Genomic DNA, 13,295 nt, shown 5'->3' with positions numbered 1-13,295 from the left:
CTTTGAAAGGAACAGCAAACAATCTTGTCACAACCCTTTTTACTTGGTTATCCGTGCAGACACCATAGCATGGCATGCATGGACCCTGTTCAGCAGCAAAGTACTATGGTAGTCACTGCAAACACCTCATGCCTTATGCTGTGATATGTCCAGAGCCTAGCCAGGAGCAAGGAAGAATGCAAGGAGAGCACAAACACAGACCTGTATGAAATACTTGAGTGGAGCAATCAGCAGATGCTGGTGACAGTCAGTCCTTTTGACACAGTGGAACGCCAGTTCTGGTGCCATGAGACAAGCACAGACCAGTTGTACCACGTAGTTATGCAGCTATGGAATGATGAGCAGTGCCTACAAAACTTTCACGTGTGTGCCAACCCATATCCAAACATTTCTGCCTTTGCAGCAAATAGAAGAGTCTGGTCTGTGAGTACTTCTAGCTAGCCACACTCAGTCCCTGTTAATTTGATTCCTGTGCTTTAATTTTTGTTTGGCTGGGATGCATTTTGTCTGTAGGTCTGAGACCTCAGCACACGAAACCACATATTCCTCTCAATGTCTCCAAGACTCTGACCATTGAGAGTACTGGCTAGCTCAGCAGTGGTAGCAAGAATGAGAGTTCTGCATTGTCTTCACTGCCAAAGGTTTGGTGAGGGGCTGTGAGGAGGGTTACAGCATAATCAGAAATGCATGATATTTATCTCACTGAAAAATGCCAGTAGAGCAGGAGTGGGCAAGACCGCCTCTGTGGGCTGTATATGACCTGCCAAGCCAGTTGATCTGGCCGGTCACCACCCTGCCGCTCCTCTGCCCTCGGGCCAATTGAGACCTGGGCTATGTCTACACTATAGGCTTTTTGCTCAAGAAGCTTTTGTGGAAGAGATCTTGCGCAAAAACACATCCACACTACAAAAGCACATTGCAAAAGTGATGCGCTGTTACGCAAGAGAGTGTCCACACTGCATGGGTGCTCTTGTGCAATAAAGCTCTGATGGCCATTCACAGAATGGCCATCGGAGCACCTGTGCTTTTTCTGATAGGGGTTTCTTGCACAAAAAGAACCTGTGGAGCGTCCCTGTGGAGCGTCCCCACATGCCTTTTTGTGCAAGAACTCTTGCACAAAAAGGAGTTATTCCTCGTAGGGAGAGGTATACCTACACTGCAAAAAGCCCTCCATTCTACTGTAAATGTTTTGCACAAAAATGCGCTTGAGGTGTGGACACTCCATGGGTTTTTGCACAAAACCTCTGTAGTGTAGACATAGCCCTGGGAATGGGGAAGTGTGCAAAGTCTCCTCCCCCCACCAGGGTCATGCAGCACCAGAGGGAACTGCCAGCTATTCAAAATAGCTGACACTTCTCTCTAGGTGACGCACACCTCTGGCAGGCTGGAGGCAAGAGACTCCTCAGCCGCCAGGCCCTGATTGGCCTGGGGGAAGGATGAGAGGAGACTTTTCACTAAGGGCGCACAGAGCCCAGAGGGAACTGCTGGCTGTTAAAAATAGCTGGTAGTTTTCTCTAGGTGCCAGGGAGTGTGTGTGTGGGGGGAGGAGGGCAAAGACTTCACATACTCACCCCCGGGCCATCAGGGTTTGTGGGTATGGGAGAACCTGAAGTCTCCTAGCTCCACCTCTTCCCGGGGAAGCCCTGGGCCACTTCAGAAATATGTGAAGTGCACCCCCTTAAAAAATTATTGCCCACCCGTGGAGTAGAGACAAGGCACCACAATTTTACCGAGTTACCTATGTGAGGACAACATGGCTGACCTTGCTTAATTTTCCTTGTGGTAAAACTAAAGTATTTTGTCACCATTAGGCTTTTACAGCAGGTTAGCAAATTCATGTTAGACATCTTTTAGCAGTGAAGACAAAGACCTCTAGATTGTCCACCAGTGGTTTTCGCACCATGTTGTCTGACCTTCTCAGAGCAGCTGTAATCCATGCAACATGGCTCTGGATATTGGTGTCTGCTAGTGCTCTTAATATTAGTACAGCTGATGCTCCACCAATGTTAACCAAGACAAGGGACTTTTCAAAAGCTTACTTGGTGTAGAGCAGGCTACACAGTGCACCACCTTTTTTAAAAGTAAGCTTGTGTGAGCTGCGTAAGGGATTTACAGATCCGCCTCTCACTGAGCCCCCGTTTGTCTGTGTTCATTCCTTCCTTTGCTAAGAGAGGATTGTGACATTAGAGCAATTTAGCTACCAGCGATGCTGTGATTTCCATACACTGTTGCAGCTTGAACTGTGAGAGCCCTCTGGAACACTTCTGGCATATTTGTGCTGAGCTGGAGTGGCGTTCTAGTGCATTGTAAACAAATAGATGGTTGGTTACTAGTTTTGTTCTGTACTTTGCAGTATGCATGGCTGGTGTCTCTGGTGAAATGATGCATTCTGGCACTGTTTTTTCTCTTAGGACTAAAGCACTAGTCTGTAGCTGTCCAGTGTGCCTTCAGTTCAGCCATGTTATCTTGAGTGTGGTATCCCATGGGCCTTGCTTAAGCAATGACTCAGTGCAAGAAGAAGACCAAGAGTAGGGTAGGCCCCTTATTCCATGGAGGTGGTTGAGAACAGTAGCAGAAAATGTGTGAGCAGCAGAAGAGCTAAATTACTTTTTAGTTTGTTTTCATCCATAAGATGATTAGTGATTGGACACCTAATATGGCAAATGCCAGTGAAATGAGGTAGGATCAAAGGCTAAAATAAGGAAAGAACAAATTAAAAATTACTTAAGTTAGATGTCTTCAAGTCCCCAAGGTCTGATTAAATGTATCCTAGAACACTCAAGGAGCTGACTTGAGAAGATATCTGAGCCATTTGCAATCATCTTTGAAAAGTCATGGAAGACTAGAGAGATTCCAGAGTACTAGAAAAAGGCAAATATGCCCATCTATAACAAGGCGAATAAGGACATCCCAGGAAATTAGACCAGTTAGCTTAACTTCTATACCAGGAAAAATAATGGCACAAATAATTAAGCAAGCAATTTGCAAATATTTAAAAGATAAGTAACAGCATGGATTTATTAAGAATAAATCATGTCAAACCAACCTAATAACTTTCTTTGCCTGGGTAACAAGCATTTTGAATGGGGAGAAGTTGTAGATGATGTATATCTTGACATTAGTAAGGCTTTTGATACAGTTTCATATGATTTTCTCATAAACATGGGAAGTACAACTTAAATGGAGCTACTATAAGGTGGGTGCATAACTGGATGAATGACCATTCCCAGAGAGTAGTATCAGTGGTTCACAATCAAGCTGCAAGGGCATAATGAGTAGTGTCCCATAGGGATCAGTTCAGATTCTGGCTGTCTTCAATATTTTCATTAGTGATTTAAATAATGCATAGTGAGTAAGTTTATAAAATTTGCGGACAATACCAAAGTAGGGGGGTTTGCAAGTGCTTTAAGGATAGGATTGTTTCGAATTTTAATCTGAAGTAAATAGGATGAAATTCAATAAGGGCAAATACATAATGCTCCATTTAGGCAGGAACAATCAGTGAGAAATTACTATCTAGGAAGGAGTAATGTATAAAGGAATCTTGGGGGTTATCATGGATCACAAGCTAAATTTGAGTGAGCAGTGTAACACTGTTGCAAAAAAAGCAAACATTATTCTGGGATGTATGGCAGGAATGTTATAAGCAAGACACAAGAAGTAATTCTGCTCTACTTCACTCTGATTAGGCCTCAGCCAAAGTATTATATGCAGTCCTGGGCACCACATTTCAGGAAAGATGAGGACAGCTTGGAGAAAATCCAGAGAACACAAAAAATGATTAAAGGCTTAGTAAACATGACATGAGGGAAGATTGGGGAAAAAATTGGTTTGTTAATTCTGGAAAAGAGAAGACTAAGGCTGTCTAGACTGCAAAGAAAAGTCAGAAAAAGATACACACATTGTGAACTGCAATTTGCGTATCTTTTGCCACTCCTTTTTGGAAGAGGCTTTTCCGAAATTTGGCCCATCTACACGGGGCCAAATTTCAGAAAAACCTCCTCTTTTGGAACATCCCTTCTTCCTCATACAAGGAGGAATACAGGGATGCCAAAAACTCATCCGCTTTTTCTGAAACTGTTCCAAAAAAGTGGATGCGTTCCTTGGATGCAGCATAGTTTTTCCAGGATACCGGAGGTAGACGTAGCTTAAGAGGGGACATAATAGTTTTCAAGTACATATAAGGTTGTTTCAAGAAGAAGGAGGAAATTGTTCTCCTTCACCTCTGATGATAGGACAAGAAGCAATGGCCTTAAATTGCAGTAAGGGTAGTTTTGGTTAGACATTAGGAAAAACACTGGAACAACTCAGATAGTGGGGTTGTGGAATCTCCATCCCTGGAGACGTTTAGGAGCAGGTTAGTAACACCTGTCAGAGATGGCCTAGATAATACTGTGTCTTGCCATGAGTTCTCTTGCCAGAGAACTGGACTAAATGAACTCTCAAGGTCTCTTCCAGTACTACAATTCTATTATATGGTGCTGGGGAACTTTGCTTCTGTTGCGTCGCTTCTGCCCTCTGACAGTCCAAACAGCAAAGGAGATGAGGAATTTCCTTGTTCATTATCTTTGTTTCCTTCTTACCAGAATGTAAGCTGCTGGGGCAAGCCCTTTTGACAAGTTGACTGTTACTGGGCAAACTTTTTTGTAAACCATTATGAAGCAAAAGCATAAATGTTCCCTTTCTAGCATGAGATACAGACATTGTAAGTAGGATTAATACACGTAGTCGCTTACAAGCATTTCATGAAGTCTAAATACATTGTGATAAGCCAGATACCCATCTTATCCGGGCTAAACGCTGAGCAGGACTGTTGGCAGTGCTGAGTTGAGGCCTAAACTCTTGGCAAGAATGGGCATATGCTCTGCCAGCATCACAATCACCTTTTAAAAAAAAAAAACATTTAAATGTCTGAAGGCCAGGGACTTGGATGGCTCAGAGAATTAGTAATGGCTTTACTACTTATAAATAATAATAATTTTGTACTTCACTAGTGCCAAGATGACCCAGGCAGTGGCTGTCAGGAAAGAAGACTAATTCCGAACACTGCTTGAAATGCCCACCTGTAAAGAGGCATTCCCAGGACACTTGATGCTGTTATGCAACGCTTTGAAACTCAAGAGATTTGAAGCCCCTGTAGGTTTTGAAGTTATATTAAGTGTTGAATGTGAAAAGGTAATCACTGTGATGGAAAGCCAAGCAAAATGAATAGGGTCTAGCCACGTGAAACAGTAATGTAATATGCTTGCCCAGTGTAGTATAATGCTCCAGTTCCACAATCTTCAGCCCAGTGTGCACAAAAACAAGTACATATAAGCTGTTGGTTAATTATACTATTTTTCTTTATCATAAACAGTTTATCTGCTGTTACTGAATATGCATTTGTGTACACGTGCTGTTCTCACTGTAACTCCACAGTGAAAAATCCATTACCAGTCAATTCAATTCTGTGAAGTAATGGAGTAAGCCACAGTAAACAATCAACTTTAGAAGGTTAATAAATTGCATGAGTTGTTTCTCTTTGCTTTTATAAATAAGGGTGGCCTCAGTCTGCTTTATTTTTTAACATTATTAATCTTAATGGAAAAAGTGCATAACTAAATCTAAAAAGAGTGCAGTGTCACAAGTCACTGTTCCTTGTCCAAGCTCTACAGGTTGTTGCATTGTGGTACAGATCTTGCATTGTCCACCTAAAGCTAATAACTACAGGTGCTGGAACACTGCCGAAAAGTGTTCATGAACACAGGCTCAAATTCTAAATGACTGTTCAAATTCAACCCAGAGTAGGCTCCTTTTTATTTGCCGTTCAGCAATAGTCTTAAATAGATTGCGTTTCACACAACTATCTGTTCTTCTTATGGTTACCCATATTTATATAGGGGAAAAACGGTATTCTAGGTGCTATTCTGTTTTGCTTTGGGGTTTTGTTTTTTCAGTTTTAACTGGGGACCACTAACATTATTACATGACTTTGGTAACGAACTGCATATCACAAACCCCAATTATTTAAAGTAAAAAGTTTGCAAACATCCTGAGGGCTTAATTACCTCGCAGTACTATTCAGTAAATATAACTATGAGTAATATACTTGCAAACATCATAACGGGTATCAAGTGGGCAGCAGGGAGGGACGGGAGGGTAGATTTCCTCCACTGATTTGAAATTAACATTTTAGTTTCCTGTACTGATAAGAAACAGCCGTGTATTTTATTTTTAGCCGATAAAGATAGAGAACAGTCATGGACTGTGATTGTCTATTCCTGCAACAGAAAATACTTAACTTAAATTCTTCTAGGTAAAAAAGAAAATGTACAGTTGTTTGGCTCTGACTTCACTTGTTTACATGGGGCAGCTTGCTTATGGATTAGGCAAAAGAAACAAAATAAGCACTGGTATGTCCATAGGTATTCATGCAAAAGCTCCTGGAAAGACCTCTTCAGGCTAACAAGAAATGTATTATTGGGTGATATTTATTTTAGAGCTCTATTGTACTGAGGAGAGGTCCCTCAAGATGCCTCAACTAGAAAATATGTTTCCCGCATTGCTAGTCTTTCACTTTTAGTTGAGAAAATTAGCGTTTATGCTTCAGGTTCGAGAGGACCATGGCAAAACATTCTGATCTTTTGACACTTACTAATGAAATAAATATTGATAGCAGAAGTCCGGGACCACAGCTTGAGTTTTACCATTTCTTTCAGTTTTCTGATGGGTCTGCTTAGTTTACACCCTAATATACCATTATATTTGTATCTTGGGGCCTCAAACACGGATACGTCAAAAACAAAATTATAAATAGGCTTTATGAAATTCCATTTTTGTCTAAGAAGATTTAATACCAGTTTGTAATTTCTTTAATTTTTAACTTAGTCATAGTGGCAAAAAATGTAATTGGAACTGGGCTTAAGTCATCTCTGATGGGGGATGCAGAGCCCTCTGCGCATGGCTGATGGGCCCAAGACACCTGGATTCAAGGTGAGGGGAGAAACTGTGCTCCTGACCCAATGGAGGAACAACCTATTTCAGGGGCAGATGAGTTTTGCGGGGCCCCCCTTTGGAGAAAAAATAGAAAAAAGGCATCAAAGGCGCAAATTGAAGGCTATTTTCATATTAAATGTGAATTGGGGAAATTTGATAGAAATTTAATTTAGTTGGATAATTTTATTTTAATTATATTGTAATTCATTCTTAAACAAAATTCTGCATTAATAATTAAAAGTTTTCATTTGTATTTAAGTCTATTATAGCTGTCTAGCCCTTTTGGCAGCACATTCTTCAATTATGTCATTAAAGTCCATTTCTTTACCCAGGTTGTTTTCAATCAATATAATCAAAAGACCTACAAAATGCTCCTGGCTCATAGTAGATCTTAAATAATTCTTTATTAGTTTCAATTTAGAGTGCCCACTCTTTCGGTAGTACCACTCTGATTATGTGAGCTACCCTTCCTCATCCCCTCTCCTAACACCTCCCTCTACACACTTGCCCTGCCTCTCTCCTCTGGTACTGGTCCCTCCCCTGCAGGTGTCTGCCCTTCTGCTTCACCCCCAGAGTCCCCTGGCACCTGCACCTTCCCTTACCCCCTTCCCTCACTGCCCCTGCCCCTTTGCCCTCTTTTTCCCTGATGCCCACCCCCTCATCACTCTCTGCCCTCGTTCCCCTCATGTCCCTGTGGCCTCACACATTACTTGCTCCATCCCTACCTTCCTCATGCCCACCCCTTCTTTCAAGCCTTATCCTAGCACCTCCCCCTCCAGCCCTCAATGCCCTTACCCTCTCCTCTCCCAGCATCACCCTCTCCCCCTCCCACTGACACCTCCCCTCCGGCCCTTTTCCTCATTGTCTCCACTTGGCCCCCTGGCATTTGTCTCTCCTCTACGCAGTCCCTGGGTGCCCTCCCCGCAAGCCCAAGCCCACCTTCTGCCTTCCAGTTTGCGGACCCACGTGCCAGACCGCACGGCGCAACACTGGGCTGCGCAGTTTTAAAGTCCCGGACCGTGACATCGCACCACGCCCGGGCGTCCCCCCTCCCAGCTGGTGTGTGGCATTTCAGCAGGCCACGCATGCGCTCCCTCAGCTCTACAGTGCCCCATACTGGCCAGCGCTGGGGAATTTAAAGTGCGGGGCTGCGGTGCCGCATCACAATCCCCCCTCCTTCAGCAGACGGCCCACTGGGAAATTCCTGGTATCCCGCCGGGCCAGTCTGCCCCTGTAAAAAACTCCAACGCTGGTGTGGGGCCTATTGAAGCACGGGGCATTCGCCCTGCCCTATATCCACTGCTGACACACTGTGCCAGCTGCAAGCCCTGAGGGAGGTCGCACCACTGCTGAAGGGCTCCTGCCTGGGAATGGCCCTTGTGCTTTCAGTCACTGAGTGAGGGAGCACAGCTGCATCAGCAGAGCTTGTAAGGACTCTGGTTTGGTTTTGGAGACAGTGCTGCTGGATTCCTGAAGACATGAGGTGAAAGGGAGGCTGCAGTCCTGATAGGACAGAGCAATGACCCCTTCTCAGGTCCTGCCTCCCTGTGTTCCCAACCCATGAGGACTATAACACTGGAGCTGTAAAGGGCTCCCTGCATTGCCATGGGCCCCATAGCATTGGCTCCCTGCAGGCACTGTGTGTGGAGTAGGATGAGCTACTAATTCTTATCCATTAATTTTTTTCTCTTCAATTTTTCTGACAGGTGAAACTGATATTTACCCACACCTAGCAATTTAACGCGAATCCTGCCAAATCTTACCATGATGATAATCTGAGGTTATCTGGAGTAATAAGCACCTCCTGATCTGAACAAATGTTGAAGTAAAAGGCTCAGGAATTTCTTAGCCCAGCTGTACTTATTACCTGACTGTGACACCCTATGAAATATGGGAGACACTTTCTGATATTAACACCAGTATCTTAAAATTGCAAGGAATCAGACCAGTATGTCATGTAAGAGATCTGTGAACATGTTACCATTTGCCAAGTATGATAATCTTGTTTCTATGTTTGAATCACCTTAGTGTTATGAGTTATAAATATGTATGGTACATCTGTGTTTCCAAACTTGTGCTGTGTTTTTGGGTGACACTCCCAGACAGATTAGCAACAACACTGCCTAGCCTATTTGCTATAGCCCATTAAGGATCACCAGCTGTACAAGAAACCCATTGAAAAAGACCAGGACTACATGTTATGAGCCAGTAGTCATGTAGAGGCATGTCTATGGAAACAATGCAAAGGCTTTTCCATGCCATGTGCTATGAAGCTTTTGTTTGGGACAAGGGAACTACAGGCCACATGGCAAAGGATATATAAAAAAGCAGCTGCATGGTCTCCATTTTGTCTTCAGTCCTGCTTCTTACTTCTAGAGTAACTTTTCTACAAACTGAAGTTCTGAACAAAGGACAGAAAGGACTGATAGAGGAGGTATCTGAGCCTTTAGCTATGATCTTTGAAAAATCATGGCAGACAGGGGAGATTCCAGAAGACTGGAAAAGGGGCAAATATTGTGCCCATCTATAAAAAGGGGAATAAGAGCAACCCAGGAAACTATAGACCGGTCAGTTTAACGTCTGTCCCAGGGAAGATAATGGAGCAGGTAATTAAGGAAATCATATGCAAACACTTGGAAGGTAATAAAGTGATAGGGAATAGCCAGCATGGGTTTGTGAAGAACAAGTCATGCCAAACTAATCTGATAGCTTTCTTTGATAAGATAACGAGCCTTGTGGATAAGGGAGAAGCGGTGGATGTCATATACCTAGACTTTAGTAAGGCATTCGATATGGTCTCGCATGATATTCTTATTGATAAACTAGGCAAATATAACTTAGATAGGGCCACGATAAGGTGGGTGCATAATTGGCTGGATAACCGTAGTCAGAGAGTTGTTGTTAACAGTGCTAAATCCTGCTGGAAAGGGATAACAAGTGGAGTTCCTCAAGAGTCTGTTTTGGGACCTGTACTGTTCAATATCTTCATCAATGATGTAGATATTGGGATAGAGAGTATGCTTATTAAGTTTGCAGATGATACCAAACTGGGTGGGGTTGCAACTTCTTTGGAGGATAGGGACATAATTCAAAATGACCTTAGCAAGTTAGAGAAATGGTCAGAGGTAAACAGGATGAGGTTTAATAAAGAGAAATGCAAAGTGCTCCACTTAGGAAGGAACAATCAGTTCCATACATACAAGATGGGAAGCGACTGTCTAGGAAGGAGCATGGCGGAAAGGGATCTAGGGGTCATAGTGGACCACAAGTTGAATGAGAGTCAACAGTGTGATGCTGTTGCAAAAAAGGCAAATATGATTCTAGGTTGTATCAACAGGTGTGTTGTAAGCAAAACTCGTGAAGTCATTCTGCCGCTCTACTCTGCACTAGTTAGGCCTCAGCTGGAGTACTGTGTCCAGTTCTGGGCGCCACATTTCAAGAAAGATGTGGAGAAATTGGAAAGGGTATAGAGAAGAGCGACAAGAATGATTAAAGATCTAGAGAACATGACCTATGAAGCTAGGCTTCGTGAACTGGGCTTGTTTAGTTTGGAAAAAAGAAGATTAAGGGGGGACATGATAGCGGTTTTCAAATATCTAAAAGGGTGTCACAAGGAGGAAGGAGAAAATTTGTTCCTCTTGGTTTCTGAGGACAGGACAAGGAGTAATGGGCTTAAAGTGCAGCAGGGGAGGTTTAGATTGGACATTAGGAAAAAATTCCTAACGGTCAGGGTGGTCAAATATTGGAATAAATTGCCAAGGGAGGTGGTGGAATCTCCCTCTCTGGAGATATTTAAGAACAGGTTAGATAGACATCTGTCAGGGATGGTGTAGATGGAGCTTGGTCCCGCCTTGAAGGTGGGGGGCTGTACTCGATGACCTCTTGAGGTCCCTTCCAGTCCTATGATTCTATGATCCAAGCTATGAATGTGTTCCAGAGGGACTTTCAAGCCAGCAAACTCCCCAACAGAGCTAAGAACCTTGAACTCTGTAGTCTTATGTATGTATCTGATTGCTTGACTGTTTAACAACTGTCTTCTTTCTCGTTCATTCTTTCTTTTAGTTTAAGACATCAAGTAGTGTGGTGTTTGGATAAAATTCCAACTAATATCAACCGCGTAACGTGGCTGACATTTGGGAGTCTGGAGAACATTTTGTACGTGTGAGTAGAGTTTTTAAAATAAGTTCTTGCTGTACTGAATCTGGGTGCTGACTGGGAGCCAGAGACCTGGAATGCAATAAAGGGGGTTGTGTGATTTCTTTTACAGCTTCTTGACAACCAGTGGGGGGAAATCAGAAGCACAGTTTGGTCAGTGAGTTTAACCACCAGTTTTGGGAGTATCTGCTTTCCCTTTTGCAGCCTGCTCTGACCTTGCTTTTCAGTGAGTGCTGCCTTAGGCACACCCAGTCTCACAGAAAGCAACCTCAAATTATCATACCAACACCTTCCATTAATCATTGGGTGTTCCAAAAACACTTCAGAGCTGGTCTAACTCTGCTGCTGTTGAAATCAGCCATTAACCTCAATAAAAACAGTATAATGAGAACACTGAACTTCTCTAAAAATTCCACCCTGAATATTCAAATTGTCAGTGTGGCCTAGGGGTAGAGCACTGGGCCGGGACACAGAGAACCTGGATTTTTAGCTCCATTTTGGCTATTGGCCTGCAGGGTGTCCTTAGGCAAGTTGTTTCCTCTCTGAGTGTCTTTTCCCCATCTCTAAAACGGGTATAAAAAGACTGGGCCATCTTTGTAAAACACTGAGATCTACTACAAACAAGTGCTAGATATTGCTATTTACTATTGTTAATGAGTGGAAATATTCAGTAAAAGGGAGGAGTGAATTAGTGATGGCCTATCAACCTACTGCAAGGTGTTTATTTTTTAAGGTAGAAAATATTTGTGGCTCTTCCAGTTACCTTACCTCTCTCCTGTTTCTACAGCCCTCCTTGTCACTCTTCAAATCAGCAAGGAGTTTCTCCCAGAACTGCTACACTGATACCCAATTCAGGTGTGAAACCCAGATAAGAGTAGCTAGAATTCTCCCAATGAAAATGCACAATACAAAAAAAGGACCCTGACTGGGAGGCGAAAAGTCCCTCTGACTAGTAGGAATTTGCAAGGGAGCAAAGGGAAAACAAAGTGTTATGTAGGTCCAGGGAGCACAGATACAGGTATTCACACCAGGTATAAGTTAAGGCTGGATTCACAAGGGAGATGTAAGTGCATGAGGGGACTCCGCGGGGGTGCATCTCTCGGGTTCTCCTGGGGGGGTGGTCCTGGCCGCGGCCCCTCGCCCCTGCCCCGTGCGGGCCGGGGTCGGACCGTCACAGCACGTACCTGCCTTTTAAGGGCTCAGGTCCAGTTTTTAGGCTAAACAAACTGCTCAGCTGCTGCAGGACATGTGCAAAGCTGACTGAGTCTTGACATCACTGGGCGATCCGGTGCCCTAGCTCGTTCCTCAGGATGGGTGAGATTCACAAACTAGGCATTTCCCCCTACTGGGCCTGACTCCTAGTATGCTCTGAGCACATTGTTATGCTGCAGCTCCCCACACCTGAAGCCCATTACCCCTGTGGTTTGAGCACTCACTTGGGAAGTGGAAAGCAGGTCCAAATCTCCACTTGCTCTGATTTGGTGCAGATACTTAAAGCTATCCCACCTTCCAGGGGAGTTCCCTGCCACTGGCCTATGGCGTACACTAGGCTGGGGGTTCTCTTCGTACTGGAGAAATAATTGAGAACACGTGCACATGACTGACTCTCTAGTCTGGTGTTTAGAACACTCTGGAGGCCAGGGTTGAAGGCCTTGCTCCATATCAGACAAGGTAGCCTTTGAACATTTGTGTCCTACATTTTAGCTGAAAGCTCTCACTTTTTCGGGTGCCTGTCCCTGTACTGCAGCAGGAGCCTGGGCACCTGGGATTGTAAATTCCACCAGGTGGCAGGAAAGGAAAATGTTAAGCACTGCAATGCCCAAGTTCCCATTGTGAATCTAGCCTCAGTGCCTTCCACTGTTAACGGCTTTCCTTCAGCTACATTTTAAAATTCTCAGCACCTATTGGTTCTGACTATCTAAATGAAGGGCCCTGAGCGTAGACTTTAAATGGCAAGCAGGGGAGTCCAGTTTAATATCCGAGCTCGCTGGTTCTCTTATAAGCTGTGATGGGCATTTTAGAAATGCCTAAGAATGATACAGAGATAGAAACAGGCACAAAATAATTGAGATCATTCTAAAACATTTTGAATCTGCCACAAGAGGTCACTATAACCATTAACAATGGGTAAATGTGTCTCATAGCAGGGCTTTGAACACTGATAC

The 13,295-nt window shown here is 43.7% G+C and overlaps 1 protein-coding gene across 2 annotated transcripts in view; it reads left to right on the top strand.

Moving 5' to 3' along the window:
* The window catches only part of AFF3 (ALF transcription elongation factor 3), a 561,437-nt gene that overhangs the window by 8,369 nt on the left and 539,773 nt on the right, over window positions 1-13,295 (top strand). Inside the window, exons 2-3 of one of the 2 annotated variants that reach the window (XM_075916945.1) lie at window positions 8,682-8,932; window positions 11,038-11,136. The gene's annotated coding sequence lies outside the window, so the exon portion shown is untranslated. Of the gene's footprint in view, window positions 1-6,139; window positions 8,933-11,037; window positions 11,137-13,295 lie in introns of those variants that run through there. The other variant, XM_075916939.1, reaches the window with a different exon arrangement.

Source organism: Pelodiscus sinensis, chromosome 1 (genome assembly GCF_049634645.1).
Source record: "Pelodiscus sinensis isolate JC-2024 chromosome 1, ASM4963464v1, whole genome shotgun sequence".
Taxonomy (NCBI): domain Eukaryota; kingdom Metazoa; phylum Chordata; order Testudines; family Trionychidae; genus Pelodiscus; species Pelodiscus sinensis.
The sequence above is the reverse complement of the archived record's forward strand: the minus strand, read 5'-3'. Positions and strand labels throughout refer to the sequence as shown.